This window comes from Bos javanicus, chromosome 13 (assembly GCF_032452875.1).
Source record: "Bos javanicus breed banteng chromosome 13, ARS-OSU_banteng_1.0, whole genome shotgun sequence".
In the NCBI taxonomy this organism is placed as follows: domain Eukaryota; kingdom Metazoa; phylum Chordata; class Mammalia; order Artiodactyla; family Bovidae; genus Bos; species Bos javanicus.
In genome coordinates this window covers 767,114-786,713 of record NC_083880.1, presented here as the reverse complement: position 1 = coordinate 786,713, position 19,600 = coordinate 767,114, and the positions used below count along the sequence as shown (strand labels likewise).

The window sequence follows — 19,600 nt, the reverse complement described above, 5'->3', positions numbered from 1 at the left end:
ATCTTCACACAGACTTGTTCAGTAATGCTCATAGCTAGCTTTCTTCATCATACTCTAGAACTGGAAATCACAAATGTCAGTCAACAAGTAAATGGATAAACACAATGTGGTATGTCTAACTATGGAATAATATTCAGTAATTAAAAAAAAAAAAAAGGAATGGGCATACAACCACACAGACAAATCACATAGACTCTAAACCTAGTGAGAGAAGCTGGACACAGTAGTCTACATACAGTACAATTCTATTTGAGGGATTCCAGAACAGGCAGTCTCTGTGTTGACTCCTGTGGCCAGGAGTGGGCAGAGATTGACAGGGAAGGGAAACCAGGGGACTTCTGAGAGTGATGGAAATATTCCATATCATGTGTGTACACAATACAGAATTGCAGAACTGTACACCTGAAATGAGTACATTTCATTGTAGGTAAATTATATCTCAATAAAGTTAATTTTAAAAACCAAGAAACAGAATATGAACAAAGAAGGAGAGAAACAGTCTTTTCTCTTAAGTGTTTGTTCTTTCTTCCTCTGCCCATGAGGCTTCCAAGGCCCAGTGTTTACAAACTTGGTCAAAATATTACCCAAAATATGATGGGGAAATTTGCTATTAAATACATCAATGCATTCAAAAACTATGTATTGATTAGCAGCTGTATACTAGATGCTATGATAATCACCAAGAATAATCTGGTGAACGAGTGTCCTAACTCCTGCTCTCTTTTGGGTGTTTTGGCTGATCCTTGGAAGCCAATTGATGAAAGTGAAAGAGGAGAGTGGAAAAGTTAGCCTAAAGCTCAACATTCAGAAAACGAAGATCATGGCATCTGGTCCCATCACTTCATGGCAAATAGATGGGGAAACAGTGGAAATAGTGTCAGACTTTATTTTTCTGGGCTCCACAATCACTGCAGATGGTGATTGCAGCCATAAATTAAAAGACGCTCACTCCTTGGAAGGAAAGTTATGACCAACCTAGATAGCATAATCAAAAGCAGAGACATTACCTCGCCAACAAAGGTCCGTCTAGTCAAGGCTATGGTTTTTCTAGTGGTCATGTATGGATGTAAGAGTTAGACTGTGAAAAAAGCTGAGTGTCAAAGAATTGATGCTTTTGAACTGTGGTGTTGGAGAAGACTCTTGAGAGTCCCTTGGACTGCAAGGAGATCCAACCAGTCCATTCTGAAGGAGATCAGTCCTGGGTGTTCTTTGGAAGGACTGATGCTGAAGCTGAAACTCCAATACTTTGGCCACCTCATGTGAAGAGTTAACTCATTGGAAAAGACTCTGATGCTGGGAGGGATTGGGGCAGGAGGAGAAGGGGACGCCAGAGGATGAGATGGCTGGATGGCATCACCGACTCGATGGACATGAGTTTGAGTGAACTCCGGGAGTTGGTGGTGGACAGGGAGTCCTGGCGTGCTGCGATTCATGGGGTCGCAAAGAGTCCGACAGGACTGAGTGACTGAACTGAACTGAACTGAACTGGAAGCCACTTGCTAAAAAGAATCTCTTTAAAGACTGACTTGTTTCATTTTGATCATATGTCCCTAAACTGAAACCTGAGTATATTGTCCAAAGACCCTCTATCAGCGGCCTTGGCTTGCTACATGCAGAAAGCCCCATCACATTCTCACATTGCTCCTCTCTGCTCTAGAAAACAGCAACACAACTCCACTCACAGCATTCCTGCCCTTCTCAATTGTGCTTACAACTCGTCCTACCAGGCTTGTTCTTCTCTCTTTTCTATTATTCCTCCACTGACTGCCACAATCTCTCAGTTATCTACTGAAAAGATTAGTGGTCTATTAGGCTTTACTGGAGAAGGCAATGGCACCCCACTCCAGTACTCTTGCCTGGAAAATCCCATGGATGGAGGAGCCTGGTGGGCTACAGTCCATGGGATCGCTAAGAGTCAGACACGGCTGAGTGACTTCACTTTCATTTTTCAGTTACATGCGTTGGAGAAGGAAATGGCAACCCACTCCAGTGTTCTTGCCTGGAGAATCCCAGGGACGGGGGAGCCTGGTGGGCTGCTGTCTATGGGGTCCCACAGAGTTGGACATGACTGAAGCGACTTAGCAGCAGCAGCAGCAGCAGGCTTTACACCAGAGTGACATAGAAGGTAAGACAGATCAGAAATATGCCCTCTAGAAGAGGGGTTTGGAGGATTAGAAATAGACTGTAGGCTAAGTGACAAGATAGACTCAGCCTGTTCGTGGTGGCCGATTGCATCATCTCTCTGTATTCCCTGTCCCTTCCCCTTTGTCATGTGACCTTATAGTGACCTGTGTATTCATGCCACTGATATCAGCCAATGAGATGTTAGAAGACTTGACCTAAGAAAAGGTTTGAAATATGCTCGTGAGGATGGGCTGAAGTATACTTGCCCTCTTGGATTTCTGATTATTGCCATGAGATAAATGTGTCTCAAGAAGCCATATGGGGCAGATGTAGGCCCGACCTACAGCCTGGAGGCAAATCCAGCAGAACCCATCTTAGGTCTGCCAGAGCCCAGCCACTGCAGACTTGTGAGCATAACAGTATATGCTCCCTGTTGAGTCTACCGAGCTGGCCAGGGACTATGGGATCATTTGTTATGCACGCTTCCTGTGGAAGTAGCTGGTTGAGTCATCTAGCTAGTATTCCTGATCTTTCTCAGCTATTGCTCCTTGCTGTGAATGTAAGGAGAGTAAAGCTGTAGAATTCTGAACAGTGCTTGGCTTCAAGACAGACATGGACTTTGGGAGCTTCTTCTGCCAGCAGAAGGATGTAGTTTGATCCAGGAGAGCTGTGGGATAACCTTCTTCAACATGTAAGATGAGGCTTGAGGCAACTTGTTTCAACTCCCTCATTTTCCACACCTCTGCTTAAGATACAAGACAGAAGTAGTTCTAAAGGTGGGGACTTTTGCCATGCAAAAGGTTCGGCAAGAACATCCAAAATTGTGTGAGCCAGGCCTGTGATCCATCAAGTTCAGTGCTCTGTTCTGTTTTTAAAACAAGAGAAAGGTCTGTTTTATGTGAGAGCACAGAATTGCCCTTGGGAATACTCGCCTTGGGGAGTTGGCAAAGCTAACCATTATTGAGTATTCTCCATATGCCAGGGCACTGGGCTAAGCACTTCCCAGATACCCAACAGCATAACACTTACTGTGCAACAGCAGCCTCCCACCCTCTTTTCCTTGGTAAGCAAACCATGATTTGGTCAGATAGCAACATGTTCAGGGGAGGGGGCTCCTCCTCTTCCCAGAAAATGAACTCTGATAGGTCTGTTGGTCTAAACCAATTATAGAATCACATTTCTTCTTCTCTATGGTTGGTTTGGAAGGCCATTAGGAGACCCTGGTATGCCCAGTGGATTAAGGGAGATAGAGTGTGTTCCTCTCCCTGACCCTATCTGTCTCCATCACCCTGTAAAGAGGACAGCCAGCTAGAAACAGGCAAACAGGCTGATCAATCCTTCATGGGAGTGTTAACCCTTTCAACATCTCTAGAATTCCTGATAAATGAGGCACTAAGTGTCTTTATTGCTTAAGCCTGGGGCCATTTTATTGTTATAAAATTGAGACTTGGAGAAGTGATTTGACCTGCTTAAGGTTACCCAACTTGGATCCAGGTTTGAGACCTATGATATCTGACTTGATAACTTAACTCTTAACCACCATGCTAGGTACCTCTAGAACTAACAACTCAGATCTGAGTAGTTTTCCCGTATTGAACTACAGTGTAATGTAAATAACCCCAATTCTTCTAGAAAACTAGTATGTAGCCCAGTCTCTCGGCAGTTCATCACTCACTCAAGGCATGCCACCATGGGAAGGAAGGGTATTTTGATTTGAACAGCTGGCTCTTTCTAAAAGCCAGCTCTACCAATGACTAGCTGTGTGACAATGGGAGAGTGTCTTCCTCCTTCTGAAATACATAAGCCTTACATATTAATAGTAATTAATAATGGTGATGAAGGCCTACTATGTGCCAGGCACGCTTATAAAGTTTTACACTTTTAATGCATTAATCTTCACATTAACCGCAGGAACTGGGTTATCATTATCATCTCCATTTTATAGTAGAGAAAATTGAGTCAGAGAAGGGTTAAATACATGTACAAGATTTTTCCAGCTAGTAAGTGGAAGAACCAGAAATAAATCCCAGGTGACTTGGCCCTGGAGGAGACATTTAAATACCACACTATGCTATCTTGAAGAGTTATTGTGAATATCAAATGAAATCATGTATGCTAGTCTCTATCACACAGTGCTAATCACTAATAGTTAATGCACTTATAATTATTCTAAAATTGTACTATATTGCCTTTGTGTGCTCTAGAATAATGTTTTATGAGCATTATTCAAAGACAGCATCCTAATTCTGTGGTCTGTGATTTAGTCAACTTATTTCTCCCTGCACTGATTCTATAAACTTTAATCATATCCATTTTCATCTCTAACCTTCTAGAATTCAAAAATTCTTTTCCATTACCAATAAATGAGTTCTAATTGCATCCAAGCATCAGGGTTCCTCTCAGTTCAGTTCAGTTCATGTCCGACTCTTTGAAACCCCATGGACTGCAGCTTGCCAGGCTTCCCTGTCCATCACCAGCTCCCAGAGCTTGCTCAAACTCATGTCCATCCAGTCAGTGATCTCATCCAACCATCTCATCCTCTGTCATCTCCTTCTTCTCCTGCATTCAATCTTTCCCAGCGTCAAAGTCTTTTCCAATGAGTCAGTTCTTCATTGGGTTCCTCTATCTTTTTGGAAATAACACAGAGATATGGAGGAAAAAGTGGCCAGAACCAGCTTTCTCATAATCACATCTGGGTTACATTAAATAGTCTTTGGGATGTAAAACCTTCCATCTGTGCTGCTCCATGCCCTTCCCCTGCCTGCCTGTCTGGAATGAAGATGACCCCCACAGTGACCTTGAGGATCATGTGTTGAAGAGACAGAGCCTCAGTCAGCCTGGTCCCTGAAGGACGCAGGCTGAAGGTCATGCGGCCACTTGCACAGTACAATTCTGTTATCAAGAGTTAAACTTTTAGAGTACTCAAGCTAAGAAGTAAATGTCATTCCCATCATTATTACCATTATTAAATTTCACATCAATATGAGATAAGATTTGAACATCCTAGATGGTAGGTAAGAATGGGCATTGTGATGAAATCACCAAGTTCTGACTCAGTGAGTTCTGTTATCAAGTAAAACCCTAAGATGGGGCAAGGACTCAAAAAAAAAAAAAAAAAAAAAGACAGCTTAAAATTATCACCAGTGTCTGGAGAAAAGCTATGCTTTTCCTTCCCCAGGGGCTCTCGCTTGAACCCTTTCTTAATAGCACAATGCATTTTCTCTAAATTCTATCATACAAAAGAAAAAAAAGCTTTCAGATTGCTTTAGTTATGTTACAAAAATGGTAGGTTTTTTTCCTTCTTGAAAAACAAGAAAAATGACCTGATATTCATTTACACTCTATTTTGTCCTTCATTTAAAGTAAAAGCTTTCACTGAAATCTGTCTGATCATCTTAAACAGCATTTTGGGGGAAAAAATTAGAAGCACAGATCCAAAAATGTCTAAAGAGAGACAGTCTAAGAATTCAATTTCACAGAAGATGCAGGTGTTAGAGTGCATGGCCCATGGAAGCAATGCCTCAGGACAGGAAGCATCAGAGAAAAACCACTGCACCTCACCTGCTTCTCTCCTGCCATCTCCAGACCCCCCGATAGAGTGGTGAGACACCCAGGTCAAGATATAATCTTCATGAATCATTTTATCTTCTCTGTTCTATAAAGTAATGTCAGAACCCCCCTAATCCTCTCTTACTTCAAATATCAACATAACCAGCAATCTTTAGGTCCCTAGGGATATCTCACCAGAATTTAAAGGAAATGTGTTACTTTTGAGCTTTTGAATATATGAATAAATGAATTCACATTAAAAAAATATTTTGGCCTACTGACTAGTTTCAGATAATAATTCTCCACCTAATTAAACTGAAGTTAAATTCTCTAATTTTGAGCCTCTTCTTACGGAAAGATTTCAATCACCATTTACTGGTACACTGACATACATAAAATATGGATAACCATCTTTTTGTATTTTCCCAGTCTTTTAACAAACAAGAACGTGACTTTGGTTCCTATCTGGACTTCTCTTTTCTGGCATTTTCTCATTTCACTATGGTTGCTCCACCTTAGGGGTCTAGAGCAACCTTTTCCATTATAATCAATCATACAATTATGTAAAACATAAAAAATCAGTAGGGAAAGATGCTCCTCATGGAGTCTCTGTTAGAGAGAGTCTGATTGCCTATCCAGTATCCACTTTCCTAGAGATCAAAAGCAGAAGGATTCCTTTGGCTCCAAATTTCAAAAGTTTCCGGTGGCGGGGGGTGGGTTGGGGGGTAGGATTTTAAACCAGAGGGCAGAAAGAGACCAAAGAAAGAGGCAGACACTCCAGATTGGTAGGTGGCAGGTTAAAAAGCAAGGGAACCTATTGGATTGGCCAAAAAGTTCATTTGATTTTAAGTAATAGACATTTTTTTTTCACCAAGAACTTTATTGAACAACATATTTACTAACCAAACAAAATTTTTGTCCAATCCACTATATACCTGGTTTGTCTCCGACACCGGAAGAAGAGTGGATCTCTCCACTGGCCCACCAGAATCGTAAACTTTATACTTAATGGGGTTCAGTCATATGGCCCATTCAGATGGTCTCAACAACTCAGTCCTTCCGGGGCTGCATTCTTGACAACTGCTCCCACTGTGAAAGTTGGGCAGAATGTACATTTCAGGGACAGGAGATGGGACAGGTAAAAAATCTATTGCTCAGATTCGGCTTGTGGCCAAACAGGTCACATCTTCTTGATGACCTCCTGCAACAGACTCCCATAGAATCAGGGATGGCTGTGTGCTTTGTTCACCTGCCCTTCTTTCTGATTCTTGCTGCACTGAATGCCTACTTGAGGGCTGAACTTGGAGCCATGAGGTGACCTTGAGAATGGAAGTCAGAAAATAGACAGGTAGATCAAAAAGATAAAAGTCCTTGGTTTTTCCAACAATCACATCACCAAGACCACCAAGATATTAACTCAGAAAAAAAAAAATTCTATCTTGTTTAAAATCCCTTCAATTTGGGGGTGGGGGCATGGGTTTCCACCTATGCAGCCATAACCAGCGCTGACTGATTCAGAAGCAAACATGAACACTCTAGTAGCTTCTGATGCTGTAGTTTTGTTCCTCATCAGTTTTCTAAATGAATTTCAGTGCTCTGTGCCAGCAGGTTATGAAAAATGTCTTTTGTTTTTTCATATATTTCCTCGGGGTTTCTGTTCCTGAAGAAATTGCTGGTTTGGTTTTCAGTCATTCCACCAATTCAGGATGAGGGTAGGAACACTGGTTTTCGTGGAAAAGAATTGTATCAAAGTATTTGTGAAGTTAATAAGAGAGATGGCATAGTGATGCATTTTATTAAAAATAAGTCCCAGTGCTACTATAGCAGCTACATAAGTAGAGATGGATGTCGCCATGTATGTCAAGCTATGATGATTTACAGAGACTGTGAACTTGTGCTTTTTCTAACTTGCATACCATCTTTTACTTTAACGCTGACATTATAATATGCTAGGGAATTGACAGGGCTTCCTGGGTGGCTCAGCAGTAAAGAATTTACCTGCAATACAGCAGACATAGGAAACACGAGTTCAATCCCTGGGTTGGAAAGATCCCCTGGAGAATGGCATAACAACCCACTCCACTATTCTTGCCCGGAAAATTCCATGGACAGAGGAGCCTGGCAGACTACAGTCCACAGGGTTGCAAAGAGTTGGATACGACTGAGCACACATACAGGGAATTGACAGAATAAGGGTTTCATTCTTTATCATACTAAATAGCATGACTGAAAGGAAAGAAATACATTTCAGCTTCCTTTTAATTTTAAAGACATAAATAAATAAATAATCCCACATCTTTATCGATCCAGCTTTGTAATGCCAAACTGAATCATAGATTAAGAATAATGTTGAGCTGAAATTTTGTATTCACAAAATAAGTACCAGGCTAGCACTTTAAGGCAGATAAAAAATTGAGTCAAATTGTACATGTATTTATTGGTTAAATACAGATATTTTATGAACATATATGCATTTCTCTAATATAGATTACCTGCACTGGTATGCATTAAATAGCAGATTCCCTTATACAAATGTGTACAAAGAGCAGAGAACAGCTAAGCCAAAGAACCGATGGCAGTGACTATGTCACACATTTTAAAAGAAAAATAACTTGGAAAATGTTTTACTTAAAGTGGTAGTAAAAAAAATCAGATTATAAATTTGAAGATGCAAAACACCCACTTTACTTGACTATAGAGAAAAAACTGAAAATGCCCTAAAAAGAAGTAGTCACCTTTGTTTGGGAAAACAGTTAAAAAGAAAAGTTAACTTGTAAATAGACAATGGAGGAAACTGCCCCCTTCCAAATAAAATGCATCTTTTGTTATTTGAGCTATGTTGCTGCCCCTGTGCCTTCCAAAGGATGAAACAGTGTAAGATTTGCAATCACCCTGTATTCTAATTCTAACCTTACCAACTGAAGATAGTAATATTCTCTCCTGTCACTTATTCAAATTAATTTATTAGGAAGACTATCTTTAGTTGTATGGCAGGATTGCTGGGCAAATATTTTAAGGTCAGAGAGTAAATATTTTAGGCTTTGTGGGTCACATGGTCACATGATCTTATCACTGTTCAACTCCATCCCTGTAGACTGAAAATAGCTATAGACAGTATGTACATTAAGGGGTGTGTCTGTGTTCCAATAAAACTCTTTTTACAAAACAGATGGCAGGCTGGATTTGGCCCATAGGCTGTAGTCTGCAAACTTCTGTTCTATAGGAAGAAAAACATTCAAGACTTCTTGAACCTTTCCCTGAAAGTAATTGAACATTTATTGCATCATAAATGTCCCATTTATTTCTCTGTGGCATGGAATGTGTAGCTCCAATAAATTCTACTAGTAAACTATAAAGAAGTAAGCCCACATAATACAGCAGATCAAACCCAAAATATATTCTATACATGAAGACAAGCAACTGTCTGAACTAGGTGAATATAAGTGAATATAAAATGTGGCCCATAACAACCCCTACCAACAAAAACAGACTGGCAATAGCAAAACCTGCAGTAATGAAAATCTAAGGAAATCATCTTGCAAAATCGTGTTGCCCATAAAATAATGTTTGGTATATCTAATTGGTAATTATTCAGATTAACCCTTCTTGCAAATATGTGAGAAATTCAGTTGTTAAAATAGCACTTCTCAGTGTTATTAAATAAATTTGAATAAATATATGCACTCAACATATAGAAATACAGAGTTCAATTCTCACTAAATATGGCTAACATATGTTCTCTGGGGTTTCTCTTCAACTCCATACTTACCCAAGGATAGCACAATCTCTTAAAAGATATAAACTGAGTTCCTACTGTGTGGTAGGTAATCTATTAAACTCAAACTCTATACTTATTTTTCTCTCTTTTATGGCAACATAGGAAACTTAGCTCTCTAGTCAATGAGAATCTTATGATATCACTTAGCACCTAACTATTCAATTTGTATTCTACAGACTGGCAACAGCCTTGGGGCACTCTTTAGAAATACAGAATCTTGGGCCACCTCAGACCGCTGTATCATAGTGTGCTTTTATCCAAAGCCCAAGGGATCGGTATGCATGCAGGACATGCATGCATGCTCTAAGTGCCTCTGTAGTGTAACAGTGTCATAGACAAGCGATTGTCCAGTATCCTGGAGTCCTGATTCCAACTTCCTAAGTAACCAATTTCTTCCCAAGGAATATCTTGGCATTGAGGAGAATCTATTTTATTACACATAAAATACTAAATCGTAGTGCCTTCCAGGCATACATCTTTAGCCTCACTTCCTGAGATATGTGTTCTTTACAGAATAGCTGAAGTCAACTTCATATAATGTCACACTTTAAACTTTGATGGACTGTTAAAGTTGAGCAACTATCCATGTTGACTCCACACTCCATGGGCAACATACCAACTGGCTAATTGCAGATGTTAGGATACGTTTAATGGTGCTATTGTGGAAAACTAAGGTTGCACCACATGAGAAAGCTAACATGCTGCTTAATTTCTATGCTCGGAGAATTATTTGTCTTGATGCAATCTCTCTTTTTCATCCCTGAGCATTGGGAGTATTGATTTTTTTATGATAGTAAAACAACCAGTGCTACCCCAAAAAATGCACTACTTGCTAATAGTTGATATTTGAATTTTTAAATGTTGAGATTTTCTGTTTACATAATGATTTGTCTCCTTTGTATGCATTTAATTTCTGATCCCTCATTTAGGCAAAGACATAAATTTTGATGAGATCAATTATTACCTTGCTTCATTTTTGGAAGCATTTTTTAAATAATAAAATATGTTCTATACTTGCATAATTGTTTTTTATTCCAGAGAAATGGCAAAAGAAGGTTGGTCACTGCTTCTTGTGGACTAGCCTTAGCTATAAAGTTGCTTGGCAGGTTTGGGTTCCCAAGAGTGTGAGATTAAAGCTACAGACAAAAGTTAGACAAAGAACTGTAGTACTCACACATAGGGGGAATATATGTTTCATGACTAGAAAATACTAGTAATTGCTTGGTGATAGTGATGAATATCTCTGTGTGTGTGTGAGAGAGAGAGAATGTTCATGTTTAAAAACTCTCAAAAACCTGCTTATTTGGGGAAATATTTGTCTTCATTTTCCAATAAAAGCAATGTCATGGATACATTGCTTTTATTTAGATTTTATGTTCATCGAATTACACAAACTCTGTTTTTAAGTGCCAAATGAATTTACAGAGCTTCTCATAGGCGCAACTTCCTGTCCCAACCCCACCCAATTTCCCTCTCTTCAAATGTAAGTACTTTTAGTGGTGTCATCTGATTCTTTTGACAGTTAGCTGCGTATCACTGAACAGTACATTTTGATCATGACTAATTGATTCACTCTGTCCCCTATCTGTTGACTTCTCAATATGGAAGATAAGGAATTTGCTTTTTATCATCCTTTCCTCATCTTTCCTCTGCCGTCATTATCCCACTATAAATGTAGGTATATCTTAAGTTTGGTTAGCTTTATATTTCATATTTATGTTATGAAATATGTTATATTTCATGTTTGTGTTATGAATACTAATCATACATATGTGAATGTATATATATATATATTATAATCATAGCTGAGTCAAGCAACTGTCATAATTGCTTTTCATTTCCTGCACAATATTATTTTCCCTATACCTTGTTTTATCATTTGATCAGATTGTTTTTTTACTTATTGCTAACTCCATATAGTTACAGCCTCCGTTGCTGACATCTCATGACATGTGGAAACATGTTGACAGTCTTACAATCTTTTTCATGAAAATGTCGTCCCTGGGACTTCTGACCCTCTCCAATCTGAATCCTCTGTCCAGATCTTTGTTCCACTATCTTCTCAGGCTTCTTCTTCAGAAGGTTGAGAGTGGATTACCTTTGCCTTGTTACTGTGCTGGAACTTCCAATTCTTTTCTTCCTCATTTTTGCTTAACCCTTTGGTTTCAAGAATTTTATCTTTATGCGCTTCCTGGGAAAGTATGGAAGAGAGATATATTATTTGGGACCTGATATGTATAAACATTTTGATGTTTTCATTCCACTCTTCAAACTTAATTGATATTTTGGCTGAACAGAAAATTCTAATTTAGAAATTATTCCTCTCAGAATTTGGAAGGGTTTGTCTTTTAGCTTCCAGCATTAAAAGCTAGTTCTCTTTCTTGATTTTCCTTATGAATAATTTTTTTTTTCTTTCTTAAAATTTGTTGGACTTTCTCTCTGCCCTCAATGTTCTGAATTTACAGGAATTTTGGACTTCGGTTTGGGTTATTTTTATTCACTACACTGGGCATCCATTGAGTTCTTTCAATTTTAAAAACGGTGTTGTAATTCTGAGAAATGTTCTAAATGTTTTTATTTATTACTTCCACATCTCAATTTCTCTCCTTCTGAAACACTTCCTATCTTGAATATGGGACTTTCCGGGTTGTTTGTGTAATTTTCTTATCTTTTCTCTCTGCCTGCTTTACCTTTTTGTTTTACATTCTGTGGTACTTTCTAACTTTACCTTCCTTCTCTCTTCTGTTCCAGTTTTCCTCTTGCTCTCATATTATGACTTTTAAGGAGCTCTTTTTTTGTTCTCTGAATAATCATTTTTATAGCATCTTGGTTTCGTTTCCAATTCCCTCCAGGGTATTAACTGACTTTTTATTTTTAAAGTCTTCTGGTGGCTGGTCTTTGTTCCTGCCTGGTTATTTCTCCTGCTTCCTTTGTGTCTGTCTTTCATAACAGAAACTTCCCACAAATATCTGGTGATTTCTGGCTGTGGTCTGTTTAAAAGAGAGAAGCAAAAAGTTGAAGCAGTGACAGATTTTATTTTCTTGGGCTCCAAAATCACTGTGGATGGTGACTGCAGCCATGAAATTAAAAGAAGCTTGCTCCTTGGAAAGAAAGCTATGACAAACCTAGACAGTGTATTAAAAACCAGAGACATCACTTTGCCAGCAAAAGTCCATATAGTCAAACCTATGGGTTTTTTTTTCAGTAGGGGTGAATGGATGTGAAAGTTGAACCATTAAAGTAGGCTGAACAACAAAGAATTTATGCTTTTGAATTGTGGTGCTGGAGAAGACTCTTGAGAGTCCTTTGAACTGCAAGGAGATCAGACCAGTCATCCTAAAGGAAGTCAACCCTGAATATTCATTGGAAGGGCTGATGCTGAAACTCCAGTACTTTGGCCACCTGATGCAAAGAGCCAACTGATTGAAAAAGATCCTGATGCTAAGAAAGATTGAAGACAGGAGGAGGAAGGTGGCAACAGAGGATGAGATGGTTGAATGGCATCACTGACTCAATGGATGTGAGTTTGAACAAACTCTGGGATATAGTGGAGGATAGAGGATCCTGGCTTACTGCAGTTCATAGAGTCACAAAGAATTGGACATGGCCTAGCAACTGAACAACGGCAGCAGCAGCAAAGAAAAATAAAAACTAATTAAGACTTCCGAAGTCACGGGCAAAGCTTAGGAAATGTGGCTTGCTCTGTAGGGTGATCAGACTGCAATATTTCCTTGTGTAACTTCAGTATCAATGTTTTTAGTCTTTCCTCTTATGTTAGTCAGATTTCTAAGCAAAAATTTCTCCACAAGTTACTATGAGTGTGTTTTAAACAAAGCATAAATTCTAGATATCGTCATTTATTGAAAGCTCACTATGACTTTACATATATTACTTCATGTATTATTATAATAATCATATTAAATAAGTAACATTATTATCCCCAATTTAGATGTGAGAAGATGAGGTTTAGAAGGTGAACTACTCCCTTGTGTTTTCATGCTTAGTCACTTCGTGGTGTTTGACTCTCTGTGACCCCATGGACTGTAGCCCGCCAGGCTCCTCTGTCCATGGGCTTCTCCATGCAAGAATACTGGAGTGGGTTGCCATGCCCTTCTCCAGGGGATCTTCTTGACCCTGGAGTCAAACCCGGGTTTCTTGCATTGCAGGTGGATTCTTTACCAACTAAATCACTGGGGAAGCCCACCCCCTTATCAGTGTCATCTAATTAGCAGCATAGGAGCTAGGATTTAACTCTTAAACTCAGCTTTCTCCTCTGCATCCTTAAAGGTTATTATTATTTTAAAATGTTGCAAATATCTCACTCAATACATGAATTCAGTGAACAAAAAGTTACAATAGACAATCAGTTAATGTTCAGTAAATAAAAGCCAAACAGAACTCTGAAACAGAAGGCTACACAAGATTTTAATCCCCAAACATAGCCTGTAGATTGTCACAGGTCTTTGAGTTCAAAGGCAGTTCAACAAGCTGAAGAGATGGAAAATTTGAGAGAAACAAGAATTCCAATTAGAATTTTGGACAGTGAAATATTAGAGTAACAGTAGTTTCCTTATATAACCCACTAAGTGTATGTTATATACACTCTCTGACATTTTTAATCCTGACTAGAATGAGGAAAAGCCCTGTAGGTTGCAGAATATCATGAAAGTTTTATTCTTACTTTATATATTTTATTATACTATATTTTATTTTAATTTATTATATTTACTACTATATTTTATTATAATTTCAAACTTTCTCTTAAGAATGACCATGGCCAGGCTGTATTTTGAAATATCTAAAACCATCAGTGGAGTTATAGTCACTGTTTTCTCAATTATATAATTTAAAATTTTCTGCTTTGATTTGTTTTTTTTTTTAATTTCATTGAAGTATAGTTGATTTACAATGTTGTGTTTAATTTCTGCTACAGAGCAAAGTGATTCAGTTTTATATATATGTATTTTTTCATATTCTTTTCCAATTATGGTTTATCACAAGATGTTAGACAGAGTTCCCTGTGCAATACAATAGGACTTTGTTGTTTATCCATCCTATATATAATAGTTTATATCTGATTTAGCTGAATTTATTATATTATCTAGTTTTACTTTCCTAATAATATTTTTACCACTTTATTTTTTAATAAAGGATAATAGCTTTATTATCCTTAATGTAATAGTAATAGCTGATATGCTTAATGAGGGATAATAGCTTTACAGAATTGTGTTGTTTTCTGTCAGACATCAACAAGGATCAGCCATAGGTACACCCACGTCCCCTCCCTCTGGAGTCTCCCTCCCCATCCCACCCCTCTAGGTTGTCACAGAGCCTCTGGTGAATTCCCTGAGTCACACAGAAAGTTCTCACTGGCTATCTATTCTACATATGGAATTGTAAGTTTCCATGTTACTCTCCCCATCTATCTCACCCTCTCCCTCCCCCACCTCCTCGTGTCCATAGGTCTGTTCTCTCTGTCTGTTTCTCCATTGCTGCTCTGAAATAAATTCATCAGTACCATCTTTCTAGATTCCATACATATGCATCAGTATATGATATTTATATTTCTCTTTCTGACTCACTTCACTCTGTATAATAGGCTCTAGGTTTATCCACCTCATTAGAACTGACTCAAATGCGTTCCTTTTTATGGCTGAGTAGTATTCCATTTGTACATGTACCACAGCTTCTTTACCCATTCATCTGTAGATGAACCCTAATAATATTTTTAATTTTATTTTGTCCATATTTATGAAGATACAGGCAAAAAAAGTTTATTAACAAAGGCCAAGCAAAAATATATTATTTTCATTGATCTAAATTCCTCTTTGAAGCTCCATATTTAAATGAAGAAAGTGTCTACACTGCAGAAGCAAAGACTTGCAAATAATCCACCAGCTTCCCCGTCTACACACTCACCTTTTAGTGTTAAGCTATGAATGATTGCACTATATAACCACCCTTTGTACAAAGGCCTGCATTTCCAAATATGATTAAGTAAAGATAACTTTCCTCCCTCTAAAAAATAAGCAAGTGAGATGGAAGTTTTCAGAAAATGACATATGTTTATTCTGAAAATTAAATCCAATACATAAAATAAATAGTCTTAAGAATTATCCTGTCATAAAGGTGGCAGAGAAAGGTGTCACACCACCAGTTACTGTATCTTATTTGATTGCTTAGGTTGCACAAGTGAAATACTCCAGATGTTAGAAAATGTAAGTCGGCCAAACTTGTACATCCATAAAAATAGATGACATGTTTTATCCCTCTAAGTACAAATTTGGCTTTGTGCATGCAGATCGCTTATTGCAGTGGCATGTTGGCATAGCAATGTCAAAATTCTGAAACCTTCCAGATGTTTATAAGCCCTTGCTTATTGCTCACAAGACAATTTAGGTTGAGTAGTATGGAAGGCCGAATGCCAAAATGGCCCCAGTTCTCTCACTCCCCCTGTGGCTGTACACTGCAGTGTGATTTTGGAGCTTCTTCCATCCAGCAGTGGAGTCTTTATCTACCCCTCAATCTAGCCCAGCATTGTAACTTGCTTTGCCCCCCCCAAAAAAAAAAATGCAGAAGTGGCAATAGACCACTTTTGAGCCCAAGCCTCAACCCTGTATAGCCATGATGAAAATAAGCCCCAGTTAGCCTGCTAGATGCATGGAAGAAACCAATGAAGAAAAGCTTAGTCATTCCAGCTGAACCTATCCAAAACAGCTTAGAGCCAGTCCACCTCCAAACATGCATTAGACCCCTGCCAAGGTCAACACAGTTGCCTCCCAACCCATAGCTGACTGCAGACATGAGTGTGTCCAGCCAAGCCAGCTGACCCCATACTCAAAAGCAATTATAAATGTCTGCTTTTTTAAACCACTGGGTTTTGAAGTGGTTTATAACACACAATTGTAGCAGCAATAGATAAATTATGAGTACACATACCCCTAGCTTGTAAACCGAAATTTTGCTAAACTTATTAAAAACTTAAATATATATATATATATATATAAGTCTTTAGTATTCTTTCTCTTTACAAATCCAAGTTTCTTCCCCTTGACCGAAGTCACTTCGGTCATGAATTTCATATTTTCTTTTTAGAAATGCTGAAAGATTCCATCTTCACCGATTAGAATCCTGACTCTAATATTGATCAACAGTAACACAACAGTATTTATGCAACATGAAAATAAACTGATGTTTCAAATATTATGACTCATCATCTGCACTAACCTAAAAAGTAACTTTCATTTTTATGACTTCATTTTTTTAAAAGCACTTCTGGTTCTAGAGAAAATTCAGCAAATAAATTCTGATTACCCTTATTTCTCACATAGAAAGAAAGTCTAAATCTTAAAAGTAAAGTAATTTTTCCTTTATCATGCAACTTTCCTGACTGGTTAAAATAAAAGCACATTTCCTTTATTTTAATTAAGACATTGCTACTTCATGAACCCCAGGCACTATTCTGGAGTAAACAAAAGGCAAATGTAAACCCTTTCAAATATTTAAAATTGATGTTTAATAACTATAGATTATTTAATAACTATGTATTATGCAGTTATATTATAATTAGGTAGCACTTGAGAGACTTCCAAACCCTGGGGATGCAGGAACGGAAAATAAATGTTTCCTATCCATAGATGGAAAAACCCAACTTTGCAGAGGTAACAAGTTCACAGGGTCATACAGTGGTGGAACCAGATGTATTTCATCCCACTTTTAGACATTGTTGCCAGAAGCTTGAGTCTGACCCTTTGCTTGAAAGAGATTTATTCAGATCACTTCCTTAATATTCTGTGTGCACACGTTGCACACCAACACAGCTGAGATCATCATGGTCCAAGAGGAAAAGTCATGCCAAGTAAGTTAAAGGGGAGACTACTGCTGGGTGAGCGGTGCTGAGAATTTTCAAGCTCGGACTCATTTGGACACACCACACAGAAGAATCTATTCATGAAGCAATAGACCAAACTGATTCATTGGCTTCTGTGGTGTGTGTTGTTTGGAGTTCATCGTCAGAACAATCTTTGAATAAGTATCTTGTTCTCTCAAAAAAAGAGGGGTAAATGCACTGTCATAATCAATTAATGAAGAATATCCTTTGATACTAGCAGTGTGGCTAGATTGTGCCTGTAGTTACTGGGCAAAGAGTATGCCAGTTGTTCTTTGGAAGATCTGCAGTGCAGATTACGGCCTGCAACTCTCTGGAACCCAGGACTGTAGCCGCTACTGACAGCCGCACACCATGGACGTGGTGAGTTAAACCGCGGATCCCATCTGTTTATGCTCCTCGACAAGAACGAGTCACTCTTCCAAAGCGTGGCACCAGCCTCGTTAACACAGCACACCCTTCCGAGTACACTGGCTTCCCCAGTCTCCAGCAGGCGGAGACTGAGTGCTCATGGCAGCTTCACTCTGTCCCGGAAGGCTGGGGGCGACAGGTGCTCTGCGCTGTCTTCTGTCGACCTCCTCGAACCCCCTCCCCATCCTCCTTCCTGCCCTCCGCCCTGGCCCTCCGGGTGTTAATCTGGACAGATTTATCAACAGAAAGAGGTAGATGAAACTGGAGCCTATTATACAGAGTGAAGTAAGCCAGAAAGAAAAACACCAATACAGTATACTAACGCATATATATGGAGTTTAGAAAGATGGTAAGGATAACCCTGTATGCGAGACAGCAAAAGAGATACAGATGTATAGAACAGTCTTTTGGGCTCTGTGGGAGAGGGCGAGGGTGGGACGATTTGGGGGAATGGCACTGAAACATGTATAATATCATATAAGAAACGAATCGCCAGTCCAGGTTCGATGCGGGATACAGGATGCTTGGGGCTGGTGCACTGGGATGACCTGGAGGGATGGTACGGTGAGGGAGGTGGGAGGGGGTTCAGGATGGGGAACACGTGTACACCCATGGCAGATTCATGTTGATGTGTGGCAGAACCAACACAATATTGTAAAGTAATTAGCCTCCAATTAAGATAAATTTAAATTAAAAAAAAATATCTTTCTCTTCATTTTCTGGCTTCTGCCGTGGTACACACCAGGATGCAATGCGAGGAAGAAAGGAAAGTGAAGTCAGGGCGTTTATTCTCCTGTCCCCTGCCTCCTAGATCTCTGTGAGTTAGCTGGCTCCATCTCCTGAAGAGCCCACTCCTGCTTAGTTGCCCTTATGTGATGCTCTCCCCATGGGTTCCAGGAGCTCCTCTTTACCTCTCCAGTTCTAGGAGTGGTAGAAACTCCCAGTTCTGATCACTTGGCCCAGTGTCCTGCACTCTCCTTTGTCTTCTTCCTTGACCTTTATAATAATAATGTAATAGTCCTTTTATCAGCCCTCCCCATTTACTCAGCTTGAGTGTGTCATCTACTTTCTGCTGGGACCCCTGACTCACTCTTTGTTGGATGGCATCTCGCTAGACCCACTCAAGGTTATTGTATTCATTTATTCTGAAACATATGTGACATTGATTGCAATTTAATGAGCCATTTACATGCTGTACTGAAAAGCACAAAAACTTGGTTTTAATCCCAGTTTTATGTGACTTAGTTTTGTGACCACAGGCAATTAAATTCTACTTTGAAAACTTTTTTCTAGTCATCTGACATATGCCAGGCACTGGCTAGGATCTGGGAATACAAAAATAAATGCAAGATATCCACCCCTGTGAAGCTCATAATCCAAACAGGTGAGGTAGAGACATAAAGATCTTGAGTACAACATGAGCAAATATGTGATGGTTTATATGTGTTATGTTTACCTACGTGACCTTCGGTATCCTTGTTCAGTAAACAAACACAATGATATTTGTCCTGCTGATTTCATGAGATGAGAAAACAAGTTATTTGGTACTATGAGTGAAAACACTTTGAAAGAATTAAGAATATTCAACAGTAAAATTATTAGTAGAAGTATTACTATCATGTTATCATTATGTCATCTGCTTTACTCCTTATCCTTTTATGACTTTTTATGACCTCCTGTACTGTAATCCACCAGGCTCCTCTGTACAGAAGGTTTTCCAGACAAGAATACTGGAGTGAGTCATCATTTCCTATTTCATCCTGATCTTCCTGACCCAGGGATCAAACTCACACCTCTGCTGTGTCTCCTGTATTGCAGGCAGATTCGTTACTGCTGAGCGACCAGGGAAG

At 39.0% G+C, this 19,600-nt stretch overlaps 1 long non-coding RNA gene across 1 annotated transcript in view; it reads left to right on the top strand.

The window, feature by feature from the left end:
• The first annotated feature begins 17,592 nt into the window (after nucleotides 1-17,592).
• Nucleotides 17,593-19,600, top strand: part of LOC133258825 (uncharacterized) — a 47,892-nt gene continuing 45,884 nt past the window's right edge. Inside the window, exon 1 of the long non-coding RNA XR_009740168.1 lies at nucleotides 17,593-17,702. This is a non-coding gene — a long non-coding RNA (uncharacterized LOC133258825). The remainder of the gene's footprint in view (nucleotides 17,703-19,600) is intronic.